Below are 15,724 nucleotides of genomic sequence, written 5' to 3'. Positions count from 1 at the left end.
ATCGTTTGATATGAAAACTCCAAGGTCTTTGACAGGGTGAGGGTCATCTACAAGGTAATGTCCATCAAGCTTATATTTAGTGTTCAGATTCTTTTTTCCAATGTGTAAGACAGAGCATTTGCTGGTTGAGATTTGGAGTTGCCAAATTTTTGACCATTCCGACACAAAGTCAAGGTCTTTTTAAAGGGTAACTGCATTGTTGGTAATGTTAAATAGTTTAACATCATCAGCGAAGAGAACACAATTACTTATAATATTGTCACAGAGGTTGTTAATGTATAATATGAAGAATGTTGGCCCTAGAATGCTGCTGTGGGGGACACTGCTATTGACAGGAGCGGGATTTGATAGGGCACCGCCTATTTTGACCACTTGTTGTCTGTTTGACAGGAACGCTGTTATCCAATTATGGAGGGGTCTGGAGATGCTGTAGGATTTTAGGTTTAGAAGAAGTTTGTCGTGTACCACTGAGTCAAAGGCTTTACAGAAGTCTATGTAAATGGCATCTATTGCTTTGCCCTGATCAAGATTTGTAGTCCATATGTTTTTGCAGTGAAGAAGTTGTAAATTACAGGATAATTTTTTTCTGAAACCAAATTCAGAAAGAGAGTAGGTTGTTTATTTCAAGATCCAGGGTGATGGATTGGTTGATGATTGATTCCATTACTTTGCAGGTGACGCAGCATAAAGTAATTGGTCTGTAATTTTCAACTAGGCTGGGGTCTCCTTTTTTGAAGACAGGGATGACTGTGGCTAGTGACCATAGTTTGGGAAGGGAACTGGTCCTGAAAGATTTTTCAAAGATTATGCTTAGGGGTTCTGCTATATTAGTGGAAAGCTTTTTTAAGAAGTATGTACATAGACCATCAGGTCCAGTAGATAGAGATGTTTCAGTCTGCGAAGGGCCTTTTCAACATTATCTTCTGTGAAATCTATTTGTGTTAGATTGTCGTAATCGTTGGTACGACTGGGGAATTTTGGGTATGAGCCATTACTGAGCGAAAGAATGTGTTTCCATTCCAATCCCCTATCCAACTGTCCATCTCATTTGAATAGATTGGGAATTTCTTCTTCAGGAAAGTTTTTCTCCATAACCACCTACCTGATCCAGCCCATTTTTGAATTCAGTCTTTCTTTCACTAGCGTCTTCCTCCCTCATACCAAATTTGGCTCATAGATTTTCTTGCATATTGTTAGATTGAAGCCATTAGATAATTAATGCATAAATAATTATCTGAAATACTGTATTTTTCGGAGTATAAGACGCACCGAAGTATAAGACACACCTTAGTTTTTGGGGAGGAAAGTAAGAAAAAAGCTGATTGGCAGGTGGATTGGCCTCCCAGAATAATCCCAATCAGCTGTTCCCAGAGGTGAATTTTAGCAACAGGTTCCTTGGTTGTGAGCTCTATGCCTTTCTTTTTTTTTTTTTTTTTTCTGCCTCTGAAAGCCTCTGAAGCTCTGAAACAGAGCTTCAGAAAAAAAGCCTCTGAAGTTCTGTTTGGGAGCTTCTTTTCTGAAGCTCTGTTTGGGGCTTTTTTTCTCAGCTCTGTTTGGGGCTTTTTTTTCTGACGCTCCATTTCTGATGCTTTTTTCAGCCTCTGAAACCTCTGTTTGAGAAGCTGGGCGGGGCTACATTCAGAGTATAAAACGCACCCAGATTTTCACCCTCTTTTTTGGGGGAAGAAGGTGCATCTCCAAAAATACAAAAAATACTCCAAAAACGTATACTCCAAAAAATACGTTAAATATTCATAAAGGTCCAAAAATATCACCAACTTATTGATTTCATACTGACATGGAAAGACCTCCTGTACTGCTTAGGCCCAAGGCCCATAGCCTAGCTCTACATTTTTACAGGGATGTCTAACGTCAAAATGAATTGTATAGGCAAGGTTGACTAAAGGTCAGGTTGAGTCAGAGACAGCAGCAGGTGTTCAGGGGGGGAAAGCAAATACCCGTGTGAATAAATAAAACTTAATATTAGATCAAGAAATTATGTGGGGGTTATGGTCCAGTCCAAAAGTAAAAGAAGTAATGAAATGTGGAAAGTGAGAAAGCAGTAAAAAGGGAGTATGATGCAACTGAAGTTACAGTGCTATAAAGGTATATATATATGTGTTCTCTATTCTCACCTGTGATAACATCTGCACAGATCACTTTCAAGGATCAAAGCAAAACACTTTCACTTATCACAAAGGAACAGTTTTACTATTGTGACCTTGACTTATCATAAGAGGCCTAAGTTTTGGAGGCCTAAGGAAATCCTTCCAGTTTTGGAAAGATTTGTTCATTGCTTTCTGCAACAAAGAAGTTACTTATATTTTACATCCGTTTCGGTCTAACAATATGCAAGAGCACCTATGATCCAGATCTGGTATGAGGGAGGAAGAAGCCAGCAAAAGAAAGATTGAGTGAAAAAATGGGTTGGAATTAGGTTGGAATGGAATGACTTTGACCTCAAAAATATAATGGGCTGGGTGCACCGCAATAATATTTTTGTTTAAACTTTCTGAAAATTGTGGGTGTAGAAGTTCATCTTTTCGCTTGGAATTGCTACCTGGAGATTCCATAAAGCGCCTGTAAAGGATCCAAAGCACGTAAAATATCCTTGCTTGTAGATCTCTAAATAAAAATCTTTCAGAAGAGCTGCCTCAGAGTCCATTTAAATAGAAGATAAACACAACTCTTCAACCGTGAAATATTTTCCTATGCCATGCATAGCTGGCCTTTTGCCAAGCCAATTCAAGCTATAGTATTTTTAAGTGATCTATATACTTGTCTGTGGATCCCCAAACAATATAAACCCTAGCTGCAGGTATCACTTGTTAAAAATTGGCATTTTTAACCAATCCATCAAACTGTTCTGCTTCTTAAATAAGTGCAACATTTGTAAGGAATGAAGTAATATATTTATTAATGCCAGAAGTGGCTCTTTGCCAGTTTGGCTAATTGCATTTTTGTTCAGCTGATATTTATTTTATACCTTAAGAATTAAGAGATTTTGTTATAGAACTGAATAATTTCAACGTGATTGCAAGTCTATTTCAGTAGTTAGTAGGTGATCTCTATTGGCAGAAATAAATGTTTTTCAGAATATAAAGTGAAAGAGAACTGCTTTGGTACCCTTTAGAGGTGTTTCATGGAATCTCCAGGTAGCAATTCCAAGCTGAAAGGTGAACTCTATACCCACAATTCTCAGACAGTTTATACAAAAATATTATTGGTGCACCCAACCCTTTACATTTTTGAGGTCAAAGTCGTTCAATTGACAGATGACTGACATTCTTGTATTTCATTTTTCCAAATGTAGCTAGAAAAAGCATGAAGTTCATGGCCAATCTGTCATATTATCATTTGTGAAAAAGAAGCAAGCAAATATCCAAACCAGAGTTTCATTTACACACAAAAAACAAAGCATTGTGGATGGTGTTGGTGCTTTCAAAAATAAGCAGAAAAAATACCATAGATTATGTAGGTTGGGATAGTTCTAGATTCCGGGTTTTGCTTCCTTCCTTCCTTATTTATTTATTTATTTATTTGATTTTTATACCGCCCTTCTCCCGAAGGACTCAGGGCGGTTTACAGTCCTTCCTATGACTATGCCCTTGAGAAACTAGACTTGGCTAAACTAGATCTAGTGTGGCAATATTATAATTTAGAACTGCAGCTGCCCAAAACTCAGCTGTCAGAATTTTATAATAAAAAATAAGTCATGGCTTACTTCTGCAGTTTCTTCTTTGATTTGCCTATTTGATTTGCCTATTTAATTCCAGGAACAAACCAAAAAACTAGCTACTGATAACTGATAAATAAGTCCCTATTTATTTAAGTCCTTTATATGTGAAATTATTTCTGTAAGATTAGTTTTATAAAACAATCAAACTAAAATTATAATACACTTTCCCAAATAGAATATCTTGTTCCTGTGTTTGAGGGATACTTAAAATTCACATTTAGGATTTAAGCAGTTTTATGTCTACTATTTGATATAATATACCATATAAAGATGTGCTTTGCAACAGGTGATACTTAGCATGTTCTCAAAGAGTTTTGGTAGCATTTATATACATTTTATTTTTAAAATCATGGGAAAACATTTGACTCTTGTAATAAGAAATTAGTCCCTTTTTCTAGAGTCTCAACATCTTTTTATTTCTTGGCAACCAAAAATGGACGCAATATTCCAAATGAAAAACTTTGTGCAAATAGGAACAGATGTAATCATATTATTTTAGCATGGTGGATGAAATTATAGCCTTCTTGATTCTGAATATCTGATTATCAGTCCCTCTTATCATATGCACACATATTTAAATAGTCACCTTGCAAATAAGTTCATGGAACTACCAGTAATACTAGGTCAAACTTTCTAAAACAGTACTTGCTTAAATGAGTCTTTATCCTAAAACTGCATAGCTACATACCTGAAATGCTCCAAAGTACAATAGGGCTCAATGATGACAGCAGTCCCTCAAATTGACTGTCTGTCTGTCTGTCTATCCATCCATCTATCTATCTAATCTTTTCAGCCATTGTCTATCCACTGCAGGATGAAGGCATCTTCCACATATTTCCAACCAATAAGTTTCTGAGCTTTCTTTTGCCGATTGGGCACACAATGTTAGGACAAAGATCAAGATCACTCAAAAGTAACAACACCCACAAAAGAAAAAATGCCAGATATTCTAGTGGAGGCAGTATCAAGTGCATTAATGAAAAATGGCAAAGCTCCAGGAAATGACTGGGTTATGGTTGAAATGTTGGAATATATATATATACATACATACATGTATGTATGTATGTATACACACACACATACACACACATATATGCACAGAATGTATATGTGTATATATGTATATCCTTTGAAAATGTAATTTAAACCTGCTTCGGAGATTACAAGCCGTAATCTGATTTTCAAGATGAACAGCACACATTTCAAATCTCCTCCTAGCTCAATCCTGTCTTTCAAGTGCATGTAATTACATGACAAGTCTGGGAAGGAAATAAATAACCTTGCCAAGAGTTTGGAAGTTGATGTATTCTATTATAGTCAACTTAATGCACATCAGATGAGAACAGCAGCACTTTAATTAAATACAAACAAAGAGAAGGGAAAGTTGCAATTGTATTAATTGTATAAAGTTTAAAGAAATCAATTTCAAGTGAATAAAAGTGCCTGGGCTATGTAAAATTCCAAGAAGTTTTAAAAAAATTAAATTTACTGTATTCATAGCTAAGCCAGCAAAATAACTTTGTAAATACAGTTAATATAAAATATTATTCATGAAGGGAAAAACATGTTTGAATCAATTGTGCATGCTAAAATACAGCTTTTATGTTCAAATTATAAATATGTGATATGAAATATCCAATAAATATTTTAAGAATGGCCCTGTGTGGCAATCATAGGCATGCTTATTCGGAATTAAATCTCATTTACTTGACTGGGAATAATCTTTTGTTATTATAAAGATAATTCTGGTATAATAAAATATACCATAAGGCAGTTTTGCCCATTTTACCTCTCTTTAGATATGCTGGAATACTGGGACAAGCTGACAGGACAATGGACATTATAGTTCAATATGACTGAGGAGTGCTGAGATGCAAACCACAGTTTTAAGGAACCAATCTGCAATTTTAAATGCCCCGAATTCATCAAAATAAAGAAGCAAATCTCATTAAGTCATCTGTGTTCAGCTTGCTGATATGGTGGAATTGTATTTACAATATAATGTCTTTTGTTTTTAAACTACAAGCCAACACTCAAATTTACTTAAAAAGAAAGGCATGCCTAAGTCATCCCAAGTCATATCAGAATTTTGGAGATCTTTTAATCCAACCATCTGCGCAGGCAGGAAACCCTGGACCATTTCAGGCAAATGGATGTCCAATCTCTTCTTGAAAAGCTTCTAGTGCTCAAGTACCCAATACTTCTAGAGGCAAGTTGTTCTATTGTTTAATTGTCAGAAAAATTATCGTTAGGTCTATGTTGGTTCTCTCCTTGATTAGTTTCCATTCATTGTTTCTTCTGCCTTTAGGTGCTTTGGAGAATAAGAGACCCACCTCTTCTTTGTGGCAACCACTTAAATGTTGGAACACTGCTATCATGTCACCCTAGTCCTTCTTTTCATTAAACTAGATATGTCCAATTCTTGCAACCATTCTTTATATGTTTTAAACTCCAGTTCCTTTATTATCTCTTCTCTGCACTCTTTTTAGAGTCTCAATATTTTTTTTATATCATGGCGACCAAAACTGGATGCAATATTCCAAGTGTGGTCCATTAAACACTCTAGTTTCCTTTCTTATTGATACCAAAAGAAGCCAGAATTATTGTTTTGCATTAGGAATAATTGTATAAAACAAATGATTGTATATGGACAAAATGAGCAAAATAATATCTGCTCAATCAGTAGGAATTTATTCTCCTTTTCCTTTCTGTGTGGCTTCAAATAGCCTCTAAAGGAAGGGAGTCAAACTCAATTTCACTGAGGGCTGCATCAGGGTTGTGTTTGAATTTGGGAGAGTGCGGTGGGCATGGCCAGGGTGGGCATGGCCAGCTTGATGTCACTCGTGTCAGGGGCACCTGTGGTGGCTGAAGTGCTCTGCCAGTGAAAACGGGCATCAGAGCTCTGTTTTCAGTTGTGACGCCTTCCTGCAGCCTTCTGCCAGCAAAAACAGATCTCAGGAGGGCCGCCCACGCCCCTACTGAGCTCCATTTTCTGTGGCAGAAGCACCACAGGCCAGTTCTTTGCTGTTTCCAGGGTGACCCCGCGGACCAGATCTAAGCATCCCTGCAGACCAGCTCCAGCTCCAGCTCCTGGGCCTTGAGTTTGACAACTGTGCTCTAAAGGAAGCTCTAACTTACTACTGCAGATTTGAAAAGGGATGGTGCTTGATATGCTATCAGTTTCTATTAATGTTTCCACTATTTGCTGTGCATATTAAGAACATTAAAGTTTTGTGTGGGTGTTTGTGGGGTATATATAGACGTCAGAAAACTAACCCTCCACCCCATGATAACAAATGGCTGTTCTGAATGCATCTGTTAACAAATGAGCTACCATTTTCTTGTAAGCAAAATTAAAGTAGCAACATATAGGTGCAGATTCCTTAATTTCTGTGGATAATTTGAAATTCAAATTGTCTTAAATTAACTTATGAGGAGGAAAACAATATTTGTGAGGATAAACATACTGTAAATTGCTGGAAACATCAACATTTATAGCTAAAATCACAGTGAAGATTTAACGTAATATACAAAATAGGAAGTCATACTTCGTCATTCAATATTAATTTGTAATGGTTTCTCTTAAACTAATATATCCTTGTTTGTTCCATATGTATTCCCCCCCCCCATCAAGCTCTGTAAAAATAATGGATAGAAACATCCACAACTAATTTTCCTGCAAAGTGAAGCAAGGCTTTGAAATTAGGATTTCCATGCCCAAACCATAGATTTTCTACTGTAACTAGAAATAATACTAATACTAATACTAATACTAATACTAATAATAATAATGCTGCCCAGTGGACAAACCATCAAGTGCAACCAACCAGAAGCCTACAAATACCTGGGCATACTGCAGCTGGACAATATCAAACATGGGCAAGTAAAAAATGTGGTCAGCAAAAAATACACGCAAAGGGTCAGGAAACTTTTAAAAAGTAAACGGTGGTAACACCATCAAGGCTATAAACAGCTGGGCCATACCCGTTATCAGATATACTGCTGGAATTGTAAACTGGACACAGGTAGAGCTGGACAGTTTGGATAGGAAAACAAGAAAACTGATGACCATACACTATACGCTGCACCCGCGTAGTGATGTTGACAGGCTATATTTGCCCAGAAAAGTAGGCAACAGAGGACTTTTGCAAGTGAAGCAGACAGTCAAAGAAGAGAAACATGCTCTGGCAGATTATGTGAGAGACAGTGTTGAACCAGCTTTGATGGAGGTCAACAAGAGGAAGCTGCTAAAAGTACAGCAAACCAAGTATCAATATAGGAAAACAGCGATGCAAGCTCGAGCTAACAGCTGGTGTAACAAAGCACTGCATGGACAGTTTCTTGAAAAGATCCAAGGAAAAGTAGATAAGAAAAAGACCTGGTTATGGCTGACCAACAGAACATTGAAGAAAGAAACAGAGGGCCTGATTCTTGCAGCCCAAGAACAAGTCATTTGAACAAATGCAATCAAAGCCAGAACAGAAAAATCTGCTGATGATCCCAAATGCAGACTCTGCAAAGAAGTGGATGAAACCATTGATCACATACTGAGCTTTTGTAAGACAATAGCTCAGACCGACTACAAACAATGTTACAACACAGTTTGTACAAATAGAATGAGACTATAGCCTTATACACTGTAAGCCGCCCTGAGTCTTCGGAGAAGGGCGGGATATAAATGTAAACAAAAAAACAACAACACAGTTGCTCAGATGGTCCACTGGAACTTGTGTCACAACTAACAACTGCCTGTAGCAAAGAACTGGTGGGATCATAAGCCTGAAAAAATGATTGAAAATGAACATGCAAAACTACTGTGGGATTTCCAAATACAGACTGATAAAGTTTTGGAACACAATACCCAGATATCATGATTGTGGAAAAGAAAAAAGTGTGGATAGTCAACATTGCTATACCTGGTGACAGCAGAATTGATGAGAAACAACTTGAAAAAGTCACCAAATATCAAGATTTGAGAATCGAATTGCAGAGACTCTGGCATAAACCAGTGCAGGTGGTTCCAGTGGTACTCGGCAGACTGGGAGCTGTGCCTAAAGACCTAGGCAAGCACTTAAATACAATTGGCACTGACAAGATCACCATTGGTCAGCTGCAGAAGGCCACCTTACCGGGATCTGCTCGCATAATTTGCCAATACATCACACAGTCCTAATCGCTTGGGAAGTGTTCGACTAGTGATCTGTGATACAAAATCCAGCATAGTTATCTCGTTTGCTGTGTATACTGTCATTTTGTGTAAATAATGACAAAATATTAGAAAAAGCTGAAATTCAGTTTAGAATTCAACAAACAAATACCTGCCACATAACACATCAGGCTTAGTATCAATAAGGAAGACATAGAAGTCTGAATAGGGGATTTGGCACTACCTGGAGAATGCAGAAGAGAAGAGAAAGAACTAGAGAAAATCACAAAATATCTATCTGCAAATAGAAATAGAATGACTGTGGCAAAGGAAAGCAAAAATAGTACCAATAGTAATAGGCACTTGGGATGCAATCCCCCCAAATCACCATCAACATACATCCTGCAAGATAATTTTAACACCATCAAACAGCAACATCTGCATATCCCAGGCTCTTGAGAAAGACTCAATAGATGAATAGAAGTGCCAAATCCAATCTAAATATCTGGCTGTCTGTGCAACCAACCCTAATGATGATGATGGTAGATTGGATAGAAATAATTAATAAGAACAATTAAGAATTGGAATTAAAAATTGGAGAAAATCACAAAGTATCAAGATCTAGAAATCAAAATTGATATTGGTGTGATTTCTGTAGGTGTAACTTTCTGAGCTTCCTTCTATAAAGCTGTAGTAACTTACCTAATTTGCATCATCTTGTCATACAAGATGCTGTACAGTTACGGGAATCTTCATACAAAACAATCCAAACACTGCCTTCTTTTATTAGAGGTACATTTAATTATACTCAGCAGTTTCTCCGGTGTTTATGCATAGGTAGCAGCTCTCTATATATTACAATAGCTTATTTGGAAAATCGTACAAATAGGACAAGAGTGTTACCAGTTGCAACTCATAGAACCAGTTGATATAATTGATACAGTAATCCTGATGACAAAAAGACCTACTAGCAGGCTATTCAAAGTAGGGCTGTACAAATTGGATCAGATCCAATTTGAATAATCAATTCAGTTTGATTGTTAAAAATGATTTTATTCAACTCATCAATAAAATTTGGATTTTCAGTCTAAATAGTTTAATAAAGCCGAACTAATTAGAAAGCTGAATTAGTGTGGGAATGGGACTTTTGAAATATGAGCAAGAGGCTTTGATTTAATTTGGAGGCAACCACCTTGACTGATCATTCAATCTGAACCAACAATCCAATTCATGAAGTTAATTCAATTGGATCACTTTGGAATCAGATCTGTAAACCAAATTTTTGCCCAAATAAGTAGTAAGGATGTGTAAATAACTACAAACGTTAATTTTTTTGTTCAGTGCCTTGCTTTTGCCTCTGATAAATCAAGTCTTATTAATAATAAGTATTAATAGTTTTTTAATAGTATTTATATTGTAATATTATTGTCTATTTTATCTGGCTGTGAACCGCCCTGAGTCCTTCGGGAGAAGGGCGGTATACAAATTTAAATAATAAATAAATAAATAAATAAATAATAATAATAATAATAATAATAATGTTTTAATTTGTATTCTCCCGAAGGACTCAGGGCGGTGAACAGGCAAGTAAAATACAAAACAGAAATATACATCATAATTAAAACAACCCTTAAAAAACTGATTCAAATATGCCAGAAATTTAAAATAACATTACACCCCATACAAATTACAAAAATTTAAAACCCACAATTAAAATTTAAAAATTTAAGAATCAGGCCAGTCCAGCCATATGAAATAAATAGGTTTTAAGTTCGCGGCGAAAGGTCCTAAGGTCAGGTAGTTGTCGAAGCCCGAGGGGAAGCTCGTTCCACAGGGTAGGAGTCCCCACAGAGAAGGCCCTCCCCCTGGGGGCTGCCAGTCAACATTGTTTGGCTGACGGTACCCTGAGGAGTCCCTCTCTGTGGGAAGGCACCGGACACTGGGAGATAGAGGCCGGCAGTAGGCGGTCCTGTAAGTAGCCCGGTCCTAAGCCATGGAGCGCTTTAAAGGTGGTAACCAATACCTTGAAGCGCACCCGGAAAACAACAGGTAGCCAGTGCAGTCTGCGCAGGATAGATGTTACGTGGGAGCTCCGAACCGCTCCCTCAATAACCCGCGCAGCCGCATTCTGGACTAGCTGAAGTCTCCGGGTACTCTTCAAGGGGAGCCCCATGTAGAGAGCATTGCAGTAGTCCAGACGAGAAGTAACGAGAGCATGAGTGACCGTGCATAGGGCATCCCGGTCCAGGAAGGGACACAACTGGCGGATCAGGCGAACCTGATAAAAAGCTCTCCTGGAGACGGTCGCCATATGATCTTCAAAGGACAATCGACCATCCAGGAGCACGCCCAAGTTGCGTACCTTCTCCATCAGGGCCAACAACTCGCCCCCGATAGACAGCCGCATCTGCAGCTGACTGTACCGAGGTGCCGGCATCCACAGCCACTTTATTACACAATTATTACACAATTTTAACTCCCAACTGATGTGAAGATTGCAAGCAGGTTGTGAAAGATATAACAATATAAATACAATAATATTATTTACTATCCAAAATAAGTGCCATAGTGAAAATCATTGTGTAAGGAAACAAAGAGGACAAGCCCAGTTAGGCAACAGGATAAAGTGACCTATTTTAGAAGGATGACATTGAGAGGAATGGTATCTACAGTAAGTCAGGCACTGAAACAAGACAAAAAGACTTTAAATGCCTTGGCTATAATGGGACAGAAAGGAGAAGTTTAATTCCAGTTCAAACAGAAAAAATGTTTTGGGTTGACAGCAGGTTAATACACTTAATTAATTAATTTTAATTAATTTTATGTATTTATATTGTATTAAATAGCTGTTACTGAGAGCTGGTATTAGTTAATTAGTAGCTATTTAATAGTTTATATACACAAATAAATTTTGCCAAGCAATACTTCAGACTTCTTATACCTCATCAGATTCCTGTTCTCTATACCAAAGTTGTTATTTTTAAAAGAACAGTGCATCCAACAAATTCTCTCATTAGCCCTGAGGGAGAAATAAAGTGATTAACTCTTTCTCATGGAAACAAGTGATGCCTGGCTTTGTTTCCTGAAGGTCATAATTGGATTGTCTTCTCTAAGTAGCTAGATAGCCATCCCATGAATGAAATGGAAGGTGTCATACATGGTTTTGATACAATTCAATACATCCATTTTACATTTCAGTTTAACTCAGGAGTGAAATCCAGCAGGTTATGACAGGTTCTGGAGAACCGGTAGCAGAAATTTTGAGTAGTTTGGAGAACCGGCAAATTCCACCTCTGGCTGGCCCCAGAATGGGATGAGAATGGAGATTTTACAATATCCTTCCCCTGCCACACCCACCAAGCCACGCCCACAGAACTGGTAGTAAAAAAAATTGAATTTCACCACTGGTTTAACTCTCATATGCCAGTTTCAAATAAACAAGAAAAAAAGCAGAACACCTCACAGACCAATGAATTATTTGCATACTGTAAAAATAGACTGTAAATTGACAGGTACTATATATAAGAACATAGAATGGCCATTTTCCTCTAATGGTATTAAAGCATTTTCTAAGGAATTAGATTTATTTCCCCATTCTTTAGGATTTATGAACATGCTAAAAACATGTTTGCTTTCTTAAGCTTTGAACTGTTGATGGCTTTGATGACTGTTTGATTTGGATTTTGCTTGCATTGACTTTGTTTTGTTTTATGTTCTAAAATGTTTACTGTAAGCTACTTTGAAAGTTTGAATAAAGACAAAGGTGAAATATAAAATCAATAATAAACCAAATAAAGTTATATTTTTCTGCACAAGGTATTGGATAAAAAGATAGTGCGTAAGTTATTTTTTGGCAGCTAAAGCTCTTTGACCTATGCTGGTTTGCATACTCTGTTTTGTAAGTCTTCAAATATTTCCTTGCATTTAATTTTAACTTTTTTTTAAAAAATGCATGAAATATCATCTTTACCAGTTAATTCAGGACAACCCGAGTTGAGCAATATTAGTCATTCGCTGAGTCAATCAGTTGGTCTGACAACTGCCAGCTAATTGGTTCAAAGTAAATGCAATGCTGAGTCACATGTGTAGATGGCAAAATTTGGTTTTTCTCAATTGCTGTTGCTGACCCTATCCTATAAAACTACAATTTGGATCTAGGGCACCACATAGAGTTATTCCCTTCATGGTCCTGGAATTCCCAAGCAGTTTAGATCCCAAGATTTCTCTAAAGACATTTATAGACAACTCCCTAACAATATACAAATGCAGTAGAAGGCAGAAGGCATTAGCTTCAGAGGCTATTAACTACTCAGCACTGAAATCACTAAACTAAAGTGGCACTAAGCCCTATATATAAGAAATAAGTGATACCAGAGATAACATCAAGTGATATAACCCTTACTTGTTTGATCACCTTAAACCAGGAAATGTCACATCATGCAGCTGCTTTGTTCTTTTCTATTTATTTATTGCTTGTTTGCTGATAGTATATGTCATGCTCTTGATTTACCACTTCCCATATTCATTTTATTCTATACTTAATACAGTATGCTGCTATGCTACATGGAAGCTAATTCTGGCTAACAAAATCTCTTCTAGTTCCCATCATTTGTATTTTCATCAATTTGCTGTCACTTACAAAGACAGCATTCCCCAGATCCACTTCAGATCAAGTTAAAACCCTGGATATTCTGGTTATCTACTATTCTCTATATTCTAGAGAATATATCTTACTTTCTTGCTTTCAGAATTAAAGACTGTGAACAATTCTACTTGTATTAAGCAATATATACAATCAGTTTTACACTGATATAACAATAACTTTACAAGTAACTACTTAATTCAATGGGAGTTACTCTATATCTCCCCAGTCCCGAGCAACTTGCTTTTGGAAGGCAGTATCCTCTCCCTCTCAATCACTCAACAGCCATGTAGTCTCTTCTTTGAACCACAACACAAGTTAAACCCTTACAGCTATTCATAGAATACATCAACCTGAGTTGTCTTGCAAAAGTCTCCTGGAACAGTTTCTTCTCCTCTTCCCTTATCTTGGCTTTTCTGAATTGCTCTGGCACCTCCACTTCACTGGCCTCAATCTAATTCCAGGTGGTTATTCATCAGTTCTTCCTCTCAGGAACTGTTCTCCAAGCTATCTTCTTCTGGGCACTCCTCAGCCTCTTGACCTCAGCCCTCTCTGCAGTTTTCACCTTGGGTGGATTCCTTCATAGGTAGGACTTGCCTACCATGCTGCTTCCCTCAAAAAGTGGGAGCCCTCTTCATCTTTCTTGGGTGGATCTGGGGACAGCTAAAAAGGCTCTGCCACAAGCCCCATGAAATTAGCCCCATGAAATTTCTTACTTTGAAAACAAAGTAAGAAACAACAACAACAACAACAATTTTGTTATACTTGTATACCGCCTGAATCTCAATGACTCTAGATGGATCACAACAATCAAAGGCTCTAAGGCCCTATGTTCACACTTTCTCATTTTAAGGCTTTACTGTATGATTTTGCCTCCTGTGTTTCTTGAATCTATATTTGTATTGTAGGAAATAGAAGATGTGTCTAATTTTCCAAAGTGGGAACAGACAAGTTGCTTCATTCTTAGTAACACCCTATATTTTTTCATACATGTATTATAGTCCGGTAATCAGAGGTGGGTTTCAGCAGGTTCTGACCAATTTTGGAGAACTGGTAGCAGAAAGTTTGAGTAGTTCGGAGAACCGGTAGTAAAAATTCTGACTGGTTCTGCCCCCGTCTATTCTCTGCCTCCCAATTCCCAGCTGATCAGGAGGAAATGGGTATTTTTGTAGTATTCTTCCCCTGGAGTGGGGAGGGAATGGAGATTTTACAATATCCTTCTCTGGCCATGCCCACCAAGCCACGCCCACCAAGCCACACCCATAAAACCGGTAGTAAAAAAATTTGAAACCCACCACTGCCTGTAATCCAATAAATATTTGCTAATGTTAACATTCTAGTCATATACATTTAAAGTTCTAATCTAATCAAAAGCAGCATATTGCAAGTTGTTTATTTCTTCAGAATTCTGAACAGAAAATTGCATAAAACAACCTACCCCCCCCAAAAAAAACCCTTACCCAAACCAAAAAATGAAATAATAATAGACAATGCTACCCAAACTTTGCATTTTCAAGTTGAGACACTTATTTCTTGAGAACAACAAACATCTGTGCCCGAAAAAGGAAGTTTTTAGTGATGATTAAGAGAACAGGAAACATTTTGACATATTTAAAAGATTCTTGAATGGTTATCAAATTTCACATGAGATTTTTGTAGCCTTTTTTTCAGTGGAAAACATACAGTTCTGTAACATTTTCATTTTTAAGAAGGCTGGAAACAAATCAGATACACTAATTGTAAGAGCCCCTTTAAAAACATTTCATTAGATTTTGAGACCTAGACTCTGGAAGCAATATAGCATCCAATGCCCCCAGGGGTGCTTATAACGTCAATGAAGAGTTGGTTAGTTAGGAGAGATTTAGCTCTGCCTGGAAGCCGCCAGTGATTTTTTTCTTCTTCTGTCATTAAACAAATATCAAGCATGTTCAAACAGGCTTTAATTACAAGCAAGTAATAATAGCATTATAGCAAGTCCATCTTTTTTATAAAAAAAAATTTCTAGGATCTTTACCCAGAAGAAATGAAATTAAATACGCCTGCATAGCATTTTATTCATTTTCTCTGGATTGAAACAAAAATTATTTTTACCTATAACAGAAAGGCAGATAGCTAAAGCTTACATTGACTCTTCTATGAATGTGTACAGCTAAGACCAAATGCCTGCTTTATTCCAATTCTGTCTCAAATCTTTCAA

This window comes from Ahaetulla prasina, chromosome 1 (assembly GCF_028640845.1).
Source record: "Ahaetulla prasina isolate Xishuangbanna chromosome 1, ASM2864084v1, whole genome shotgun sequence".
NCBI lineage: Eukaryota > Metazoa > Chordata > Lepidosauria > Squamata > Colubridae > Ahaetulla > Ahaetulla prasina.
The sequence above is the reverse complement of the archived record's forward strand: the minus strand, read 5'-3'. Positions refer to the sequence as shown.